Here is a 21,784-nt window from a genome sequence, read left to right on the forward strand (position 1 = left end):
ATATCCATGCTGAGCTCTCGTCCAAAGAGCACACCGCTCTCACCCACAGAAGTTTACGAGCAGGATTTTGATTGACAAGCTCCTTCAGACCCCGCCTCCCCAGACGTGGACAGTAGCGAACACGGACATTTTAATATTGGCCAGTTGAAGGACCTGTACATGGCAGTGGCACGTCACTTCACAAAGTTTTGCTAGGGCCTTTGAACAGCAACTTTATTTACCCGGTTAAAAAACAAAAACAGGGTAATTTGTAGCTTACGTAAAAATGAATTTTCATATCACCGAAGCTTCTTTTGGACAAGTTGCCCTGACTGAGGTTTTATTCAATCACCAATAAAATTGTAGATTAAAAATCTTCTCTTCTTTGTGTGTTTATTTGATTAGTCATACACAACAATTTTATAACTTCCTAAAATTCAAATCCTTTATTTAGGGAGCTTACGCAGGTATGAGACTAAAATGTGATTAATTAGATTAATTAATTACAAATCCTGTAATTAATTACATTATTTTTTTAATAGTCTGGCAGCACTACTGACATCTTAACATGATCACATCTCCCCAACAACAACTGAACAGAAAACTTACAAACACCTCTGACATTATATTGAGTCTCCCGAATTGAAAAGAACTTTTGCACGGCACCTAGAGGTGAATTCAGTTTTGCAAGTAAACACTGTTAGCATAATTTTATAATAAAACAAGTCAGAAAATTTCAAAATGTGTGAATTTATAAATAAAGGATCAGCGTGAACATAAAACTTGGTGATTGATGACACATACAGCTCTTTTTTTTTTTTTTTTTGTGAAACGACAATTGAAGTGATGTTTATTTTACATGTAGATTCCCAACGATCTAAACAGTCAGACAGGTGGGGAACAATACGTGAATAATAGATCATTTTTAGGGCCTTATAACCTTAAACATATCTAGATTTTAACAGAATTGCCACTGACTTTGAGATTTTACCTTTAATATAATCAAAACTTTGTTTCCATAGTAACAGAAGATCAATCACAACCCCAAGAAATTTTGTTTGGAAAACTCTTCCCACTAATTCTAATTGTAATATCCTCAATTTAGTCTTTTTTATTTCCAAAAAACATGAATTTAGATTTTTTAATATTAAGAGATAATTGGTTAAATTTGTGTCATTTGCAAAGATGATGTATTTTTTTTATTTTTTTTTATTTATTTGATTTTTATTATTATTATTATTGAGATTTCTAAGATGCATAATATTAATAAAATTTGTGTTGCATATATAATACTTGTCATATAGAAAACATGATATATGTTGAAAGAAAAAAAAGGAAAAACAGAAAAAAATAAGTTAAAAATGAGAAAATAGAAAATTTGCGAAGATGTTTGTATTTATTTATTTTTACTATTTAGATTTTTAAGATGTATTAAACTTACAATTATTGTGTTTGCAAATTTTATCGTATAGAAAATGAGATATATGAAGAAAGAAAAAAGGAAAAACAGAAAAAAATAAAACAAAAAATTAAAAAAAACAAAAGAATATTTGCAAAGATGATGTATTTATTTTTTTATTATTATTTTTATTTTTGAGATCGCTCAGATGCATGATACTAACAATAATTGTGTTTGTGAATTTTAATATAGAAAACATTACATATGTTGAAAGAAAAAATAAAAAACAGAAAAAAGAAAATAGAATAATAAAAGAAAAAAGAAAAACTGAAAAGAAAATTTGCAAAGATGTCGTATTTAAAGAAATTAATGAGGCTGTAAATATCCTTAATTTACAGTATGGATAATATTGGACCAACCACGGATCCTTTCTGCAAAGATCTAAAAAAGAGACCGGAGAAAGGGAGACGATGCCAGAGGAAGTTTTTGTCAAATTAGCGATACTTCCTCCCACAGTTTCAGACCAACTCACTGTCAGGTACAAACATTCAGAAAACACCTCACCTCAACTGTTTAAAAACCTTTTAGTTTGCTTTGCATGACGCAGACGGACGTCTTTGTGGTATTAAAACCTTCATGAGGAAGTCCATCACTGTGGCCTTCAGGCACCTTTGATGAATCATAAGATCCTTCATTACGGCAGAGAAGAAATGAAACCCAGGTCAGCCGAGGACAGAGGCTCGAATTAGTGTAATGAGAGGCACCAAAACAAGTCAGGGGCTTCAGCTGCTAAAAACAAAGATGATTTAATGCCATCACCACACGAGCATCCTCCTTTAAATCTAGGAAACACCTCACATAAATCCTGATGAGGAGTGAACCTCTCAGGGATTTACTCCTGCTAATCTCCCTCAGGGATGAAGGAGGAGGCGCTCGGTTTAATGAAAGTGAGATCAGAAAACAAGTGATTTGTGCACTGAAATATGAACTTTATTAACCCCAAACTTTCCTGAAAGGGTCCTTTCAACAGTTAGTGTCTGCAGCATCAGAGGCTGCAGGACCATAACTCTGAGACGGCGTGTTGTTGAGGCGGTTCAGGTTAGGGTCATGGTCACGGCTGCACTAAAGATAGTTAAGTTATGACTCTGTCACAAACAACAACCTGAGAGAGGAGGTCTTCAATCTGCAGCCAGCTCCACGGACTCAAAGAAGTGGGGTTGTTTGAATTTTAATGCATATTCTTTGATTGCAGTGTTGGGCAACTTACTTTAAAAAAGTAGTCAGTTATAGTTACTCGTTACCCATAAAAAGTTACCATTAGTTACCAGGGAAAGTGATTCCTATGATACTTAAAAAAAAAAACTTTATTTTTGCTAAAGAAGTCAGTTTTTGAGCGGGTTTTCTCTTTTACTATATCCCTAGAAACGTCAGTTTTAACCCCACTGACCGCTCAGGATTCCCACATATTGATTGATTAATTAATTAATTAATCTGCAGCTCTTCGTTTTTAATTTTGTTCTGTCATCTCTAATTTTTTCTCCAAGTCGGCTACTTGTGCCTTACATTCAAACCTCAAAAAGCAAAGACGTGTCAACATGATTGTTCTCGTGTCGGACTCTTTTCCCCACATATTTATTTATTTGTTTTTTATCCATTTATTTATTTTTCCCCAACATGTTATTTATCGATTAATCTTTTTATTCATTTATTTATTTTATTCATTCATTTGTAAATTTATTTTTTCCACATTTAATCAATTTATTTATTTATACATTAATTCATTTATTTATTTATTTTTCCCCACATTGTATTGATTTATTTATTTATTCATTTTTATTTATTTATTTATTATTTTTCCCCACATTTTATTTATCTATCTATTTATTTACTTTTAAATATTTATTTATTTATTTATTTTCCCCCGCATTTTATTTATTTATTCATCTTTTTATTAATTCATTTATTTATTTTTTCCTCACATTTTATTTATCTATTTATTTATTCCACATCTTATTTAGCTATTTATCTTATCATCCATCTATTTATTTATCTATTCATTTATCTATTTTTCCCCACATCTTATTTGCAGCTCCTCTCTGTCTGTTATAAGGTGTGAAATATTAACTAATAAGATTACCCCTTAGTGAAATGGCATTAGTTTTAATGTTGTTATTTCCAAAATGGTTTTAAAACATTTACACATTTCTGTATAAACCAAGTGACTGAAGACAACTCTCAGTCAGATAGTGAACCCAACCTGAAGTGGCCCTGTAGTGGGCTGAGGTAGTCATATTCTCAGACATCGGTTATCAAAGTGAGTTTGTTTTGGAAAAACTGGACAAAGCTGTCGTCCAGCTGAGGGAGAAACCCGTCATCATCATCCAGGGAAGGAAAAAGCTGCGTCACTGTCGCCTTAGCGTGTCCCATCAAGGGAACCCAGCGCCTCCTGTGTGTGGTATAAAAAGAAAGAGGACGTGTACGTAACATGCTGATTGTTGATGTGTTCGTGGACAAATCTCAGGCGAGGAAGATGAGTTCCTCACACCAGGGGGACTGACGGGCCAGCTACAGGTGCTGGATGCATCTGTCGACACACTTCCCAGATTATCTGAGTCAGAGATACACAGAGTGTGTCCTTACAGAGCATCACTCAGTCATCCTGCAGGACGTGAGCTTTGTGAATGAATCCTCAGAGCAGACACTCTCAGAAAGCTGCCTGAGCTCTCCTCTCTCTGTTTACAGGAGCTCAAACGTCCTGCATCCAGCTCAGAGCCTGACAGATGGACGGGACGCCACGGCAGTCTCTGACCCTGCTTCACCCCCATGCATGAGGTGATTCAGGGCCAGCCGCTGGCAGACTCCTGCTCCGGGTCAAAGAAAGTACTTGTGGATTCTGTGGCCTCTGCAGGCGACGGGGACAGGTCAGGTGGAAAGAGAGGAGGGTCGAGGAGGTGACGCATGATCCCGTGACGCCGGCTGCTCCTGGTCCACAAGAGGAAACTGACAAACTTCTGCAGCTCCAGACGAGAGCTGCAGAGAAGATGAGAATGAATCAGAAATATTCCACGGACAGTTTTGTCTTTGGAGGTTTTTTGCTGCAGTCTGGCGATGTGCGTGCCAACACATTGTTTTGCTCGTGTCTCTTCTTCACATCCTGCTGTCAGAGCTGATTCCATCACACAGATTCATTTCACTGCAGCATACTTTGACCTCCAATTACCTGCTTCATCACACCAGCAGAAGACGCGCTCAGGAACAGGAAATTGAGAGAGGATTGGAGGAAAATAGGCAAGCTATTTTTGGCTGCAGTCATGTGACGACTCTCTGCTCCTGTTTGACACACAGTTCATCAGCACAGAGGAAGAACGAGGAAGGTGGAGGTGTTTGACCTCTGACCTCATTATTTCAGGTTAGATTAAAAAACAGAGACGTGACTTATGAGATGCATTTTTGTTTTGGCATCAAACTTTCATTCTACTTTTCCTATCAACAGGTACAGACATGTACATGTACAGTACAAAGATAGAAAGCAGGATGTGAAATTCATATACCCCAAAAAAGTCTGTGCCAACATACCAAAAATACTCAATTAAATTAAAAAAAGTAAAATACCAAAAACATACATAAATAAATCAATTAAATAAAAGAAATTTAAAATTATAGAGAAATCATAATAAACAAATAAATAAAAATATATGTAATAATGTGTCAAAACAAAAAATAAAAACTTAAAACAATCACAGAGTTAAAGCAAAAAAAAATCATTAATAAATGAAAAAATAAATGAATAAATAAAATAGAGAGTAAAAGCCAAAAAAGATTAATAAATAAATAAATAAGAAAATAAATAACACAATAAAAGAACACAAGCAAAAAAGATTCACTCATACATGAAAAAAAAACAATTTAACAATAAAACAATGAAAGAGTTCAAGAAAAAAAGGTATAAAATAATAATAATAATTGAAAGAATAATAATAAAATTGACAAAATAATCAGAGAGTTAAAGCAAAAAAGATTAATTAATTAATGAAAAAATAAATTAATCAAACAATCAGAGTTAAAGCAAAAAAAACATGTAGTTAACTAAATAAATAAATTACTAAGACAGTCAGAGTTAAAGCATGAAAAAGATTTATTTAAAAATGAAAAAATAAATAATTAAATGAACAAAACAATCAGAGAGTTTAGGCAAAATAGGATAAATAAATAAATAAATAAAAAACCAAAACAATCAGACTGTTAAAGCAAAAAAAAGATAAATAAATGAATGAATTTATAAATAAATAATTTTTTTATATATATCTGTTAACTAATTACCACACCGATGTAGAAATGGAGGAGACTGATGTCAAAAGAAATGCTTCTGATTTTATTTTTATATTTTTTATTTTTTTTTAACGATGGTAGTGTCTGTTTAGTTTGTTTTCTCTGCTAATTGAACCCTTTTGTTATTCAGGAGGCAAATTATGTTGTTTACTGCTGTGCTTTCAAAGTGCCAATAAAACTTTAATGTCTTTATGAAAACAGCGTTTTGTGCGTGGAGCAGTTTTATCTTTTCTGATGTGTCTCTTGATGATTTCTCTGAGAATATGAAAAGATGTTTAGAGAAACGTTCAGCTTCTTTCACTTTTCTGTATAGTTTTTCTTATTAAAGTTCATGTTGGGCATCCTTAATGTGATCACATCAGGAAGTTTTACAACTGTCCTCTCTCAAAATCTGAGCAGTAAACTATAACTCACTTTTAGTTAGACACAAACCGATTTATCTGTTTTATGAGGGTTAAAACTGCTCTGTCTTCATCATCATCCCACCCACGATACAATCTGATTGGTCACAGCCAGAGCCATGGCTCTGATAACAGCCAATCAGCAGTGAGAGCTGTGCATGCACAGAGCTCACACACACTGCAGAGAGAAGAAAAGGTTTTACAGAGTGGAGAAGCTGGTGTATGTTTGGAGAGCCAGTTTAGGCACTGAGCTTCCTGTTAGCCGTCCCAAAGTTTCCTCATTAGAAGCAGCTTCCTGTGCATCAGACAGGTGATCACACGCAGCCTCCGTACATTCATCTTCAGCCGCTGTGGTGCAGCTGGTTTCGTTTGATCACGCTCCACTTTCTGCACAGTGTGGAAACACTGGAAGGTCACACGCCGCAATGGCAAACCCCCAACAGTCAGCTAATTGGACCCGAATCAATTAACGCAGCCTCCAACTGCTGCCGAGCCCGGTGGATCACCTTGATGCTGCAGACAGCAGGTAATCAGTCCCAGACCGAGAGGGAACCAACATCTGCTGCAGAGAGCCTCCTGCGGCAGCACGGGGCCAAACACATTTACATATTTACAAACCTGAACACGTTTGGGCTGGAAACTGATCCCAGCGCTGCTTAAAGTCGTTAGAGAGTGTTGTGTTTACGAGCTTCGGCGATGGCTGCCAGACTACACAGAACATTGTTGACGCTTGGCATCACACAGGTGCTCAAACTGCTGTGGGCGGAGTTTTTAGAGTTTTCAACTTTACTGCAACGGAAATATGTCCCTCAGGTCGTGCAGGAGAGTTTTGTCTTTACTCAACGTCTCTAAAGGTTTTTCAGACCCGGAGAGTTTCTATCTGACTGTCCTCATGTCTGTGGACAAGTATCTAAGTCGTCATTTGGTTGAGTCTGAGGCTGCGTCTGAAAAGACAGAGGTGACGCTGACCGCAACATGTTCTCAGACACGTGCGATGCTTGTTGAAACAACTCAGATATGGGTCTTATTTTACTGCACTACAAAAAAAACTGAAACCTTATCAAGTGTTTTTGTCTCATTTTAAGTAAAAATTGTCTAATCACACTTGATACAGAGGAGAAAATAAGTATTGAACGTGTTTTCTCATCACATTTATTTTCAAAATTTCTCCCAGACATTGGTATTAACTCAAATAATCCACACATGAAAAGAAATCACAACGTTCAGGTCCATAAATAATGATTATGGTGAATTAAGTACGATAACACAGGAAAAAAGTATTGAACACACCATGGAAAGGCTGTATACTTTGGACAGGAAATGCACCATACCACCTGAAATCTGTCAGTAATTATTACTTGAACTTCCAATTAGTGCAAACCAACATCAGCTGGGCTAGAGCAAATTGATGGTCCTATAAAAAAAGGTGTTTTTTTCACCAAGCAGTTAAATAGCACACACCTCATGATGGGTAAAGGCAAAGAGCTCTCTGAAGACATTCACAACCTGATTGTTGCTCAGCATCAGAATGGAACTGGTTACAGACTTATATCAAAGCACCTGAATATTCCAGTCAGCACCGTTGGGGCCATTATTCACAAGTGGAAGAAGCACCACCTTACCATCAACAGGCCACGCACAGGAGCTCCTTGAAGATTTCTGACCAGGGAGTCAGAAAGATAGTCAGAAGAGGACTCAACCAGCCAAGGACCACCCTGAAAGTGCTCCAGATAGACTTGGAGGCAGCAGGTACAATTGTTACAGAGAAAACAACAGGCAATGCACTCCACCGCCATGGCCTCTATGGACGCTCAGCCCACAAGACTCCATTCCTCAAGAAAAGGCATGTTGAAGCTGGTTTAAAGTTTGCTAAACAGCATCTTGACAAGCCTGTAGAATACTGGGAGAATGTTGTCTGGTCAGATGAGACCAAAACTGAACTTTTGGGCTGTCATACTACAGACCATGTTTGGAGGAGAAATGGCTCTGCACATCAGCCAAAAAACACTACACCAACAGTGAAGTTTGGAGGTGGAAGCATCATGGCATGGGGTTGTTTCTCATCTCATGGTGTTGGCAAACTTCATATAACTGACGGAGCAATGAATGGAGCCATGTATGGGGAAATTCTTGATCTGAATCTGCTGCCATCCACCAGGATGATGAAGATGAGACGTGGCTGGACCTTCCAGCAGGACAACCATCCAAAGCACACGGCAAAGTTGACTCTCAAATGGTTTCAGAAAAAGAAAATCAATCTGTTAGAACGGCCTAGTCAATCACCTGACTTCAATCCAACTGAACATTTGTGGAAAGAAGTAAAGAAAAGGGTTCACCAGAGGGCACCAAAGAATATTCCAGATTTAAAGACAATCTGTGCAGAGGAATGGGCCAAAATCACACCTGAGCAGTGTGGGCCATTAGTTCAAACATACAAGAAGCTTCTGGAAGCTGTCATTGCAAAGTGTTGTCGTGTAAACGGCCACAGAGTCAAACGAATCTGATGTTATCACAGAGAAAATATTGAGTTTTCTTTTTTGAGAAACACGTCAAAGTGAGAAAAAGCAGAGGATATTCTGCTCACTGTGTCTCTTTTTAGACAGACAAACTTCACCTCATTCACACTGATTTCCTCCGTCACACACACACACACACACACACACACTGGAACAAGATAAAGCCTGTCTGAGCAGAAAATGACTAATTACCGTCTGTCATCCCTAAATCAGATTGAAGCGGTGGGACAGAGCCGGTGTGTCTCAATCAAATGTGCATCCATCACTTTCCCCTGAGTGCAGAGCTCTGCTCCCACTGAGTTTCATTTAAACCTTTACGATAAGAGCAAAGACACAATTACACATTTCAGGCTGAAGCGCCTGAGGAGCTCATTAACACCTCGGAGGGAAAACGTAACATTTTCTGAGATTAGCGGGAACAGCTGAGGACCAGCGGGTCGACAGCGCTCTGATGGTATGCATTAGTTTCTGCAGCCGCTCAGTTCCTGCATGCATCTTGCATGTCGCATACTGCAGGTCATGCAAAGCAGCCGCAGCTCCTCTGGACTTTATCAGCCTTTAGAGGAGCTGCAGGAGGTGATCGTCGACGTGCTGAAAGCAGAGGTGTGTTCATTCTGTGCTGAAGCGAGCAGTGAGATGAAGAGGCTCTTAGCGCTAATTATGATTTATAAAATAACAGAGTAACATGAAGAGAGTCAGGGTGGGCTTTTCATTTCCCTGTGAATAAACCACAGGGAATAAGAAGGAGCTTCATTTAACACAAACAGCCAGCAGAGGCCGTCGCCTTAATCAGCGCTAACGATGGATCCACGCCTTTCCCTCTGAGTCTAACGATGCTGCTTCGCGTTACTTAATGAAAGGGAGCCGACACAGTTACCAGACGATCAATTTTAAAACTTAATTTCTTCATGTGTGTTTTTTAAATTTGATTTGATTTTATACAATTTCATTATTTAACTTATGAATCTATTATATGCCTTTTTTTCTGACTAATAAGTCCCTCCTGTTGTCTTAATTTTTAAATTACCTGTTTTAAAACTCATTTGTTGGTCATGGACACCAAACTTTTTGTGGCTTCAGTGATATTTTTACTACTTTTTCTCCTGTGTTTGTCTGGAGATCCTACATGTAACCATGGCTGCATTGTTTACATGTGAAATCAGCTGTTAGCAGCCTGTAGCATGTCAGTGCTAACTGGTGCTAGGCCGGATGTTTCCCCACAAGGTGAGGAGAAGGAGGTGAGGACGACGTGCTGGTTCTCAGGTGTGAGCTAAGAAGTGACGACATGGACCTGTCCTTCCATCCATCGTTATTGGGAACGTAAGATCTATCTCTAATAAGATGGACGAGCTAGCTGTGCTAACCCAGCAACAGAGGGAATACCAGAGGGCAGAGTAGCATCATGCTATTCACAGACATGGCTAATGGTGCTAACAGCAGACACCAAGGCCACATGTGAAGAGCTTCACCTGCTGTGAGCAGACAGGATCCAGGAGACAGAGACTGAACAGACTGCTGAAGAAGCTCAGTCCTGGACCCTGTGGAGGTGGAGGCTGGCTGACTGGACAATGATGGACAAGCTGTCAGCATCTATTTTCTTATGGAGCGTTTTGCACTTTCTATACACTTTCTTACTTTGGTTTTCTTCATTGCTGCTGTGACTCCTCCTGAATTTCCCCTCGGGGATAAATAAAGTATTTTCTATTCTATTCTATTCTATCAATACCAGCATTGGTCTTGATATAGAATGATACTAGTGTAAAAAGATCAATAGTCTCGTGTAATTTTTTCTCCTACATGCAGTGGAGACATGACTGCCTGTGTCACAGCACCCCAGATATAAACAAACGCAGGTAGTCTGCCAGGACAAAGAGACACGATGAGAACCAGAGCCTTATTTAGCGGTGTTTTTGTGTGAAAGTAACGCGCTGAAAATTCTCTAAATAAAGCATGAATGCAGACCCATATCAGATTTTTTTGGTGGGAGTCCATTTATTTGTGTTTTTGGTCAAGTAAAATATGGCCCCGTCTGAGTGCAGAGGAAACCTGCAGAGGAGCAGGGAGGGGGTGTTTGGTGTGAGCGCACTGAGCTTCTGCTGCACAAAAACACTGCTGTAGGGGTCATTTCTGCCCTAAACCTTGTGATAGGACCCAACTTGTTCCATCACTTTAAAGTGATCATTTTAATTTAATTCCCAGTATCTCCCACTTCTATTAATAAGACAATTTTGTGCTGAAAATTAGACACAATAACTGGATAAGATTTCAGTTTTTTGCACAGCAGAAAGACCTAATTAATAAATATATTAAAAATATAACAAAAAACGAAACAACCACCAGACGATCTCACGCTGACAGATGTGGAACAAACCTCCTGACCCTGACTCCCTCTGAATGAAGTCATTATCGACGCGCTGAGTCTGAGGAGGACTCTTCTTTTTGCCAAGTCCTTAAACACATCTATCCACAAATGATGCTGCAGGGAGCTCCCTGACAGCGAGGTCAGCCTGAGAGAGCATCCAACGTTTCTGGATTTCTCCTCCATTGATTGGAGCTAGAAACACAAGGGGAGTGATAATGGCGCTGCACTCGGTCCATCACCACGACAATTTCTTCATTCCCCACCTTAATTTACCCAACTGAGACATAAAATCAAACACTGTCGTTAACTTGTTTTTTTAAATTTCAGTGCATCTTTTTGTTTCATTTGTCCAGCACCTCTTGCAGTACTCCAACGTTCCCCTAGGGGCACATGTTCCCCCATTAGAGAATCCCTGTCTCAGAGTGTGTGTGTGTTGTAGCCCAGAGGGTGTGTCCTGGACTATTTGCCAAAGCTCCTTTCACCAGTGTGATTAATGTCTCGTATTAAGGATTGAGGAGGATTTATCACAGTTTAAGTTTTTTTCCCACACAGAGATCATTAAACCGCTGCTGATAAAAAGCTGGATCCAGACTGGACTGAAACATTTGTAAAGCACAGTAACACTCCTGTTTTTTCTGATGAATGGACGCGCACTGAGCGCGGGGACTGATGATGGTACACAGATACTCATCAACGAGGCGTTTCGTTATGGAGGACCCGGTTTTTAACAAACAATGTGTCACTGGGAGAAATGAGAGTAATGAGATGCTAAATGAAGTCTTAATGGAGTTTAGATTCATGCTCATGTTAAATGAACAACACACACACACACACACACAGCGCTCTCCTCATATGATCTGTCATTCAGGAATGAAGGAGCGATGCACCCTGCAGAAAAACATGATACTATCTCTGGGTGTCATAAATATCATTTTTCTTTTTCACTGCATCGTCCCCTCATCATCTTCACAGCGTCACCTCAACAGGTGGCCAGACTTTGCAAACCTTAAACTGTAAAAAAAAAATGGACGTCATCTTGCTCAGCTTGAAGTGAGGTCTCCACAAAAACTGCTCCCCCTGGTGGCTGGCTGCAGTATAGGTAAAAAAAAATCCACTCCCCAGTCATTCCAGATGGGCTGTGGTCAAACTTTAAAAAATTAATACACCTGGTAGAAATGTTTCTCACGTCTGATTGTTGTGGTGATTTGAGGAAACCACTTGGCTTTCTTTTTTTCAAGTCGTCTTTTTTCTGAAAAGTTTTGTTTTCATAAGTTATACGAGGTTAAAAATGAGGTTTTATGTCACGTTTAACGATGATTGACAGCTGACGTTCTTGTGTATTTTTTCAGGGATTGTAAAAGGAAGAGCCAAGAAGAGAACAGAGTCTCGGAAGGAAAAAATGTGTGCTGATGGTGAAATCAGCGTTTTAGACCCAAGCCTTTTTTGAACCAGGCTGTAAATGTGTTTTTTAATGCTGTAAAAGTCTGTTTTTATGGCTGGGTGTGTACATGACTTCCTGTCTTTCTGCAGCCAGACTCAAGCCGATTCTCAACAAACAGCGACTTTCAGCACTTCAACACAGACTTCATGTTTATTGACCGGATGTTGCCCCTTGGTGCAGACTCTGGGTGCACCCGTGACGGGGGTATTTTGGCTTCAAAATCATACAATGGTTAAAGGCGGAGCCATGCTGTCCACTCCATAGACAGTCAATGATGCAAAACCCACTCAGCGGGGTTAAAACCAGAAACCTTAGCTCTGCAGCTTCACCGCTAACCACTGACTGTGCTGCTAAAAAAATACATAAAAGGACTCGTTTTGTTTCTGACGAGGGATGCACCGAAACGCAAGTTTGTGGCAGAATAAAATATGAAAGTTTAGCCCAATACCAAATATCGAATGCTGAATAAGTTTAATGGGGCTAAATGTTGATGATAAAATGGTCAAAAATGTCCTGCGAGTAAATGCTTCCATTTTTCTTTTATTGGACTTTTTATATCTGGAGTTATTTCCAATTTACTGCATGTTATCTGAGACTAAAACAGTTTAAAATGAAGAAAAACACAAAGACAGAATAGGATCTTAGAGGTTTAGTGAAGGAGAAAACAGCAATCAAACAATGGGAGCAGATTTTAAAGGATGATCGTAGAGTTGAAACATTAATAAACATATGAACATTAACATTTCTGAGCCTTGTCTCTTATTTTGTAAATAAAAAAAGAGGTCGCTAAAAGCATCACCAGAATCTTCAGCAACCCTTCTGCTGTCTCGCTCTTCTCACACACACCACCTGAGGATGGCTGCTCCTCGTCACAGGAGAAACTGAAAGTGAAACTTAAGGAGAAAGAGATTCAGCTGGTTACACTCACTGCACAGAACAAATAAGGCTCGGTGCATCGATTTGCAAAGGATATCACACAATAAAAGCCTCAAATTATGTCCAAACAGTAAAAAGAAACTTTGTTTACTGCTCTAACATTGCACAATAAATACATGTGCTATTTTACTTGCTGCGCGACACACACTTACACATATATGGTACAAACGTGGGACGTTACCCTGTGCTAAAAAGTTTATTACACACCGTCAATGATGAATTTTACACATATTTTACAAATTAGACCAGGTTCACTGTTCTAAAAAAGTCACAACATATTACAAGCATCTATCAACTCGTATAATTACGCAAGCAAAGTAAAAAGTAGACAGAGAGAGCTTCGTTCATCCTATCTAACGTTACCTTTTTCACATGAAGTTGCTCCTTCAGATCCTCCTTCAGTCCCAGAATCCTGCAGAAACCTCAGCGGAGGTTTTATAACCTGGGAGGATCTTCTTTTTCTGCGTTTTTAGGAGACTTTAGCTCCGTTATCTAGGTGCGCTCTGTAAATCCATCTGCTCCACACTCTTGTGTGTATTCGCGAGCTTCCTTAAACGCCTGAGTGAAGTTACCGTAAAAACCTCATATCGACTGAAGCAGCACAGTCTCAGCTTTCACAAACCGTTGAATTTTAGCGATTGTGTCAACCGGTACAGGATAACGGTCCTTTGAAGTGCGATGTGTTGGAGACGATGCATCTGGTGTTAAAGGGTTAATTGCGTCATACGCTACGATTCGGCCTTGCTTTAAACTCACTTCACCGAAGGCCGAATGTTTTTTTTTTGCAATATCCGGCCGAATATATTCAGCTACTAAATATTCAGTGCATCCCTATTTCTGACTGTGACACAAAAATGGTTTTAAAAAAGTCTCTTCCCAACAACTTTTCAAGGTGCAAAACTCGACACGCTTTTCAAAGGTCACACAGGTCAGCACACACACAGTGAAGCTCTTTCTGTGTGTTATAAACATGTTTCAGCTCAAAGCTTTCATCAGCTGAAAAAAAGCTTCTTATGATCTAAAAAAAAATCATCTATGAAGAAAAAACACCGTAACCTTCCTTTTTCTCTTTCTGCAGAGACACATTGTTCCCTGACAGTTTCTACCTGCGCTGACTGCTCAGAGATGACTCATGTTTAACCATCCGTACCCGCTAAGAGGCTGATCAGCCGTCTGCATAGGTAAATACATTACTTTAGCCTCATTTCAGCACTCATCCAACTTTTTCTGCCTCTGTTTTCTGTTTTTTATGAACCCAAATGAAAAGTGCAGCTCAGTGAAGCTCAGTGAAAGCTCATCTTGATGGATACTTGTGTCAAAACAGTAGGTGCGACAGGACAGGAGAGTAAAAACGAGAAGAGTCAGGTTTTTCCAGACTATTGATCATGCACAGCGCTGTGACCGTATCATGATATGAGTGATGGGCTAATTGTGTAGCATAATGACAGCACAGAGCTAAACATTCATCATAAAGCTCAGTGCGAAGCCGAGTCCTCGCTGCTGACTGATAATTACAGTAATGATCATTTCACAGGCGGAGGAAACCCAACGCTGAACGCTTATTCACTGACCTGAGATTTTAAAGTGTTTTAATTACAACTCTACCTGAAAGCAGCGAGCAAACGTTGACACTCTGCTCCGTTATTGTTCCCTCTGAGGTGAGAAAACAGACACGAGGATCGATGAACACGTCGTTAGACTCCTGTAATCGTGCATGTTTAACCAGGGCCTCGGCGTCTCAGTAATCAGGATTTCCACTGACCGAAACAAAGCTTTTTAGAGTAGTTTGAAAACACTTGTTGGAGGTTAAGATGGTAAAACTAAACCCTGATCACTGGCTCCCAATAAATCCTCTGTAGCTCCTGTCCTGGCTGCTCAGCTGAGACTGGAGGCACCAAAAACAACTAAATAACATTTAAAGGTCCCATATTCTGCAAAAATCACTTTATTAAGTCTTTTAGTGAAATTTGTGGGTCTTTGTCTTTCCTCCCAGCCCACAAAATGTGATATTTAATGACCAAACCTGTTCTTAGTAGAGCTTGTTAATGTAAAATCCTGACCTAAAACCAGCTGTTTGGAATTTTAGGGATTTGCCGACGTCAGCGATTCCCTTTTTTGACCAATCAGGAGTAAGTCTGACCTGATTGGTCCACCGGAGCAGATACCCCCCAATCCCCTCCCCGCCCACTCCTCTCCCCGAGCTATCACTGCTCTGTTTTTGGCTGTAAACAGCCACATAGCTCCATGCTCAAGCTTCCCATCTCAGAAGAAGACAGACTAAGTGTCTAGAGTTCATTTATCAGGAAATGTTCCAGCTACACTCAGTAAAACTGTGCATGTGTGTGCTAGTCACTTCACGGCCGACTGCTTTTCCAACTTTGGACAGTCCAACAGAGGGCTAGCCAATAGACTGGTCCTGAATCCAGGCGCATTACCAACCATCCACCAACAAACCTGGGACCCTGGAAATGTGAGTATTTTAAATGCTGTGTGCTGTGGAGCAGATGGAAGAGCTTTTCCTCAGTGTCCCCCCTGTCTCTGTGTTAGCTTCAGGAGGCTAACTTTAGCTGCGGTTAGCCTGTTGTTTTAGCCTGTAATGTTGCGGTAAAGGAGCTTCTCTGTTTTCTAAACATTGTGCACTCGGAGCTCGTGGCGCCGCTCTCAGTGACGTGGAAGAGCGGGGCGGTATCAGCGGTGGCTCATTTACATATGAAGGCCACGCCCACTAAATCAGAGCGTTCTGAACAGAGGGGCTATGAGAGCCTGGAAACAATGCTGCTGTGCTTGATTTATTGGCTTTTTGGACCAAAACATGTTACAACCATTTCATGAAGACATCAATGATCCAGATTAAACCGCAGAAAAGGAGCAGAATATGAGACCTTTAAATTGTTTTTAAGAACAACGAAACAATTATTTACTACCTGCTCCTTTGTTTTATTAATTTATTTGTATAATTTGTCTTTTATGCAGCCCTTTGTCTCAGCTGTGACATGTTTCATGATGAAAGTTGGAATCCTGTTGTAAAACCAAAGTTACACTGGTGCATGCTAACTGTTAGCATATCAATGCAATTTCCCATATACGTTAGCATCAAGCTAACACTACTTTGTTTATATTGTTTTTGGTAAATAAGGAGATTTAGGAATCTCCTGTGAGAGAGTGGTGAACATTTCTTTATGAGTTAATTTTTCTTCAGTAAAACTTCAAAATCCTGATTCAGAGTTTTCTTGGGAAATGTTAGCTCACGGCTAAGCTAAGCTAGCTGCAGCAGACTATAAAAGTAAGGTCCGACATAATGTAAAGAGTCAATAAGGGAATTTGTTACCAGCTCTTAACAGGAACCAGTTTTTGTTGTTCGCAACCATTTTTCACAGTGATTTTGAGCTCATGTGGTGATTTCAACTCCAGAGTCATGTCTTTTTGTTCAAATTTAGCTCAATTTTTCTGGTAATCTTTAAATGATATCCAAATCATCTTTTCGTTTCACGCTAAAGAAAGTTTTTCAGAAAGAGTTAAACTTTTTACTCACGTATTCTCGTCGTCTGGTCGACTTGGACGCGCGGCGCGTGGAGGAGAGTTGAGTACGACGACGGTCACTTCTTCAGAACGATATGAAGTCACATCACCTGACAGAGACGCAGCGAAAAGAGGAGAAGAAGAGAGACTATCAGCTTTTAATATGATATAATAAATTATAAAAAGATGAGACGTTAAATTTACTCTCTAAATGACCACTCTCCAGATTTTGTTCCTCATGAGAGTTAAGCTTCATGATGAACGACAGACGCTGTGGAGGATGAAATCAGGACATTTTCTGGGGACAAACTGTTCTGTTATTCCCCTTAAAATACGACCTCCAGTCTCCTCACTCTTCTCTTTGGTGAGTCAGAAAGGAACAGAGCGTTTTAAACGCAGCCGTCAAACAAACATCCCGACAATAAGAGAGAATATGTGAATGTGTCAGCTGAGGAACACTGAAAACTTTAAGTAGAGAGAGCACGATAAACAGAAAATACTTCAGTGGAGAATAATCCAGAAATGAAAGAAATAAAAGGTTTATCTAAAGTTCATGGAGGGCTTTGTGCTGACCTAAAGTTTCTGTGAATTTCCCCGGAGCAAACTGCTGCACTCTGCTCCTTTCAGAGACGGTAAAAGATACTGATGAGCAGTTTGTGGAAAGCTTCAACGCAGAGTCTCCAGAACTAATGGAGCGAGTAACTCCTGCTCACATGCATCATTAGTTAAGTTTAACTAATTTCAGTTTAATCAGTGATGAAGTTAAAGAGACAGAGGACAGACAGACACCACCTTCTTTTATAATCAAGTGTTTTAGCTCACCTTGATCTCTCTGCTCCTGTTTCCTGGTCTGGAAGTCCTGTCCCAGCCTGAAGCTCTCGTCTGAAGCATCTAAAAGAGAAAAGTAATTGTTTTAATGACGATGATCCAGCATTTCGACTAATCCTGTGTCTTATTCCTAACAGAGACAGATCTGTGGTGTCACTTTCTCCAACCTGTGGGAGAGGGGGGGTATCAGTCCTTGGGGTTAATTTGTAACTGTTTTTAATTATGTCTTGTTTGTCTTCAAACTGCTACTGGACGCCTTAAATTTCCCTTAGGATAAATAAATTATATATGTATCTATGTAATGTGGATTCAAAGCAAAGTATGGAGTCAGATCAGACTCAAAATTAACAAATGCACATTAGAATTGTTTCTATGTAAAAGCATCCACAAATGTGTGCACAAATCTACAAATGTGTAGGTCAGCGGCTGCTGCTGGTCAGTCAAGGAGGAGAAGCTCATTTTTTCCAGCCAACATCGTAAATTTGTTTATTTATTTAAAGGTAAATTTCTACCCTCAGTGTCAGCTTGTTATCAGCTGGAGCTGCTACGTGAGACGACGACAGGCTGTAAGTGTGAGTGACAGGGGGAGAAGCTCCACAGCTGTAGCTGTAGCTGCTTATTGGTGAAAAGAGAGAATCTTTAAACACAACGCTCGTCATTTTTAAGAAAGGTAAACTCGCTGGGGATCAATAAAGCCTCCGGATCAGTCCAGAACAACTGAGAAGATGCTCCGGTGGAGGGTTATACTTTAAGATGGCTGACTGGCTCATTTCACTGTCAATCAAAAAGGGATTCAGCCTCAGACAGATCATCCAATCATCATGCAGAAGCCCAGCGTCCAGGTCAGCCCACTGCCTCATAGACCCCCAGAGACGCTGAGCGTCCGATGGGCGGGACAAAGCCCAGCGTTTATCCAATGACTGTCCAGTTTCCACAGTGGAACAACCCACTCGACGCTTCCCAGCTGAAGTCAGAAGATGCTCAGCGTCCAACTGTGTTAAAGCGCTGAGACGCTGCGGGGATGAATGAGAAGGAGGTGGAGCCAGTTACCTGTGATAGGAGCTGATTCTGAACTAAAGATGAAGGAATTCTAGCTCAGATTTTATCAATGAAATGTTCACACAGCAGAACATATCAACACTTTTTAAGGACATTTTGGGGGAAGCTGAGCTTCTCTTGCAGTCTGAGAGCAATCATCACTAGTGTAGACTGATTTGCAAATAATATTAAGTCTTAATGGGCTGCACGGTGGCGCAACAGTTAGCGCTACGGTTCTCAGCAAAAATGCTCACCAGGTTTAATCCAGTTTAACATCGCCTATCTTTGGTGAAAAAAAAAAAAAAAAAAATCCAAAAGAGCCAAAGAGGAGGTGCATAGTGTCAGAGTCATGCTGCTACAATAGCTTCATACCTTACAGTGTGTGCCTGCAAGCCTGAGCTCAGGGCAAACTTACCCACCCGCCTCAGCTGTAACTGATGGTTGTGGGGTTTTTTTTTCAGGTCTTGTAGGAAAAAACCTTTTCAGCCGTTAAAGACCACATACCTGCGAATCAGTCTACACATTTGTGGATCAGATCATATATTTGTGAATGCAAACACGAATCAATCTGAGACTGATCTGACTCCATACAAGAGGAGTTAGAAAGCTCTGGATTTAAGTCTGTGAGAACGTGAAAAGGGGAAAATGCTTCGACTGTTTCCTGACATCAGTTAAAGTTGAATCTTTGGAGGTAACTGGATCCTCACACAGAGCCCAGACGAGTGGACTGTTTCACCACAGGAAAAACTGGCTCTGTGGTGAAATCGTCTGCCCTCAGGTAACTGATGTGGCACAAAGGTGCAAAGTAAGAGTGACAGGAACAAACAGAGCATCAGTTCAGCTCCTGATGACACAAACACAGAGAAGGAGGCTAAATATAGTGAAGGAAGGACGGATGCTGATGGGGTGTTTATTTCCACAGAGATCAGGTGAACACATCAGTTCATACCAGGTCTTCACCTGAGCTGGCTCAGCCCGGTCTGAACCTCTTAAACCCACAGACACAGACGCCTCATTTTCACAGTGGATCAGACATGAAAGCTTCCTGTCAGGGTGTAAAAAATCTGGTCTGATGTGAAGTAACAAAACCTCTGGAGCAGCAGGGATAATGATAATGTTTGGGCATTTTTCTTCATTTTCTACATTTTTCTGAGCACGTATTTTAAAGGTCACCACTACAACTCAGAGAAGCAGCGTTCAGCTTCTATGCTCCATATATCTGGAACAAACTGACAGAAAACATCAGGTCTGCTGAAACTCTGAGCTCCTTTAAATCCAGGATGAAGACTCAACTTTTTACAGCTGCAGCTTTTATCAGAGCGTTTTAACAAATCATTTTAAGATCGTTTTACAGCTGCACTTTTAAGCTAATAGCTCAACATCTGTTTTACCTGTTTTTTTTTTGTTTGTTTGTTTTTTGGTTTTTTTTTTTGCAATTTTACTTTGCTTTATGGTATATTATTATTATTATTATTATTATTATTATTATTATTATTATTATATTTATTATTATTATTATATTATTATTATTATTATATTATTATTAATAACAATTATTATTATTAATATAATTATTATTATTATTATTATTTATTTTCTAATCAGCTTTTTTATCTGAATTTAATGGGTTTCTTTTAATACATTTTCTCTGTAAGGCACTTTGAATTGCCTTACAACTGAAATCTAAGCAAGAGTTTTGATTTCATTTGAAGTAAAGATGTCGTATTAAACTCAGTATGAGCAGATTTCACCCGTGAAGTCCAGAAAAATATTTTATTTTAAGATATTTAAGACAAAAACTAGGTAAAAAAAAAATACTTTGCAACTTTCTTAGAATAAGGGAAAAAATCTTCATTATAGAAAGTAAACTAATACTTTTTTTCTGGTCCCATTGGTAGATTTTTTACTCTCCATAAACAATTCAAGCATCACTTTTTGTCTTTAAATATCCTGAAATAAGACTTCTTTGAAAGAATTTAGCTTCTAGGAAGACTTTTAAAGATTTTTATAAAATAAAACTAATATAAAACACTTTCTTAGATTTCAGTTTTTGCAGCATTGCTTTCAGATATTGACTCTGTTTTGCTGCTACTTTCACCTGCAGTCCTGAAAATAAACAAGGAAATTACACTTTTAATTTTGCACATAGTTTGATATGGAGGAAAATCAAAACAGTCTTCTCTTAATACAGGAGAATCACTGAGGACATGCACTAATGTGCAGTTTCACTAATAAAGCATGTAAATCAGATGAAATACAGAGATATCTTTAAGTCATAAATTAATGTTTCTGAAGCAGAAAGGGTTAAACTCCAGTTCACGGGACTTTCAGAGTTTGATATTCATTGAAAAAGTCGAGTTATGAAAACTGGACCAGTTGAAAGAGAAATAAAGCCTGATGATCAGTGAACAAGGCACACCTGCTGCGACGCATCAACCTGTCTGAGAGGCGGGGCTAAAGTTAGCGTCACATGTTGCTGAGCCTGAAGCTCCTGAACCGAAAACACAGAAACTCCTGAAAAAAAACAAAAACTACAAAATCCAAATCTTAAAGCTAAGGACAAACACTTCAGAATCTCACCTGAACTCCACGTGCTTAAACCCCAGCTCCAAACCACGCGCTGCCTCACAGGTGCAGCTGCCACGTGGAACGTACCATGTGTGAAGGAGAGGGAGGGGTGTTCTGAGGAGGAACTAAGAGGAATGAGAGATGGAATATGTGGAATATTCACTTTTTTTTTTAAATGAATATACATAAAATGTATTTATGTATTTATTCTTTAATCTATTTATTAATTTATTTGCCTTTTAATTACATTTTTTAGTTAATTTGAATATCTTTAAAATCCTTAAAGGACCAGAAATAAAAAAATTCATAATGAAAAAAAAATGATTGTTTGTCAGAATTTAATGCATAAATGTGTTGATAAGAAAGAAAGCAAGAAAGAAAGCAAGAAAGAAAGAAAGAAAGAAAGAAAGAAAGAAAGAAAGAAAAAAGAAAGAAATATAAAGCAAGCAAAAGGGAGATAAAGAAAGA

General features: G+C 39.1%; 1 long non-coding RNA gene across 1 annotated transcript in view; it reads right to left on the minus strand.

The window, feature by feature from the left end:
* Positions 1–21,403, minus strand: part of LOC141784744 (uncharacterized) — a 108,777-nt gene extending 87,374 nt beyond the window's left edge. Inside the window, exons 1-3 of the long non-coding RNA XR_012597475.1 lie at positions 21,329–21,403; positions 17,705–17,773; positions 16,896–16,992 (exon numbers count right to left, since the gene is read on the minus strand). This is a non-coding gene — a long non-coding RNA (uncharacterized LOC141784744). The remainder of the gene's footprint in view (positions 1–16,895; positions 16,993–17,704; positions 17,774–21,328) is intronic.
* Between the last annotated feature and the right edge of the window lie 381 nt (positions 21,404–21,784).

This window comes from Halichoeres trimaculatus, unplaced genomic scaffold (assembly GCF_033239565.1).
Source record: "Halichoeres trimaculatus isolate MK-OKI-2021-1 unplaced genomic scaffold, fHalTri1.1 fHalTri1_scaffold_23, whole genome shotgun sequence".
NCBI lineage: Eukaryota > Metazoa > Chordata > Actinopteri > Labriformes > Labridae > Halichoeres > Halichoeres trimaculatus.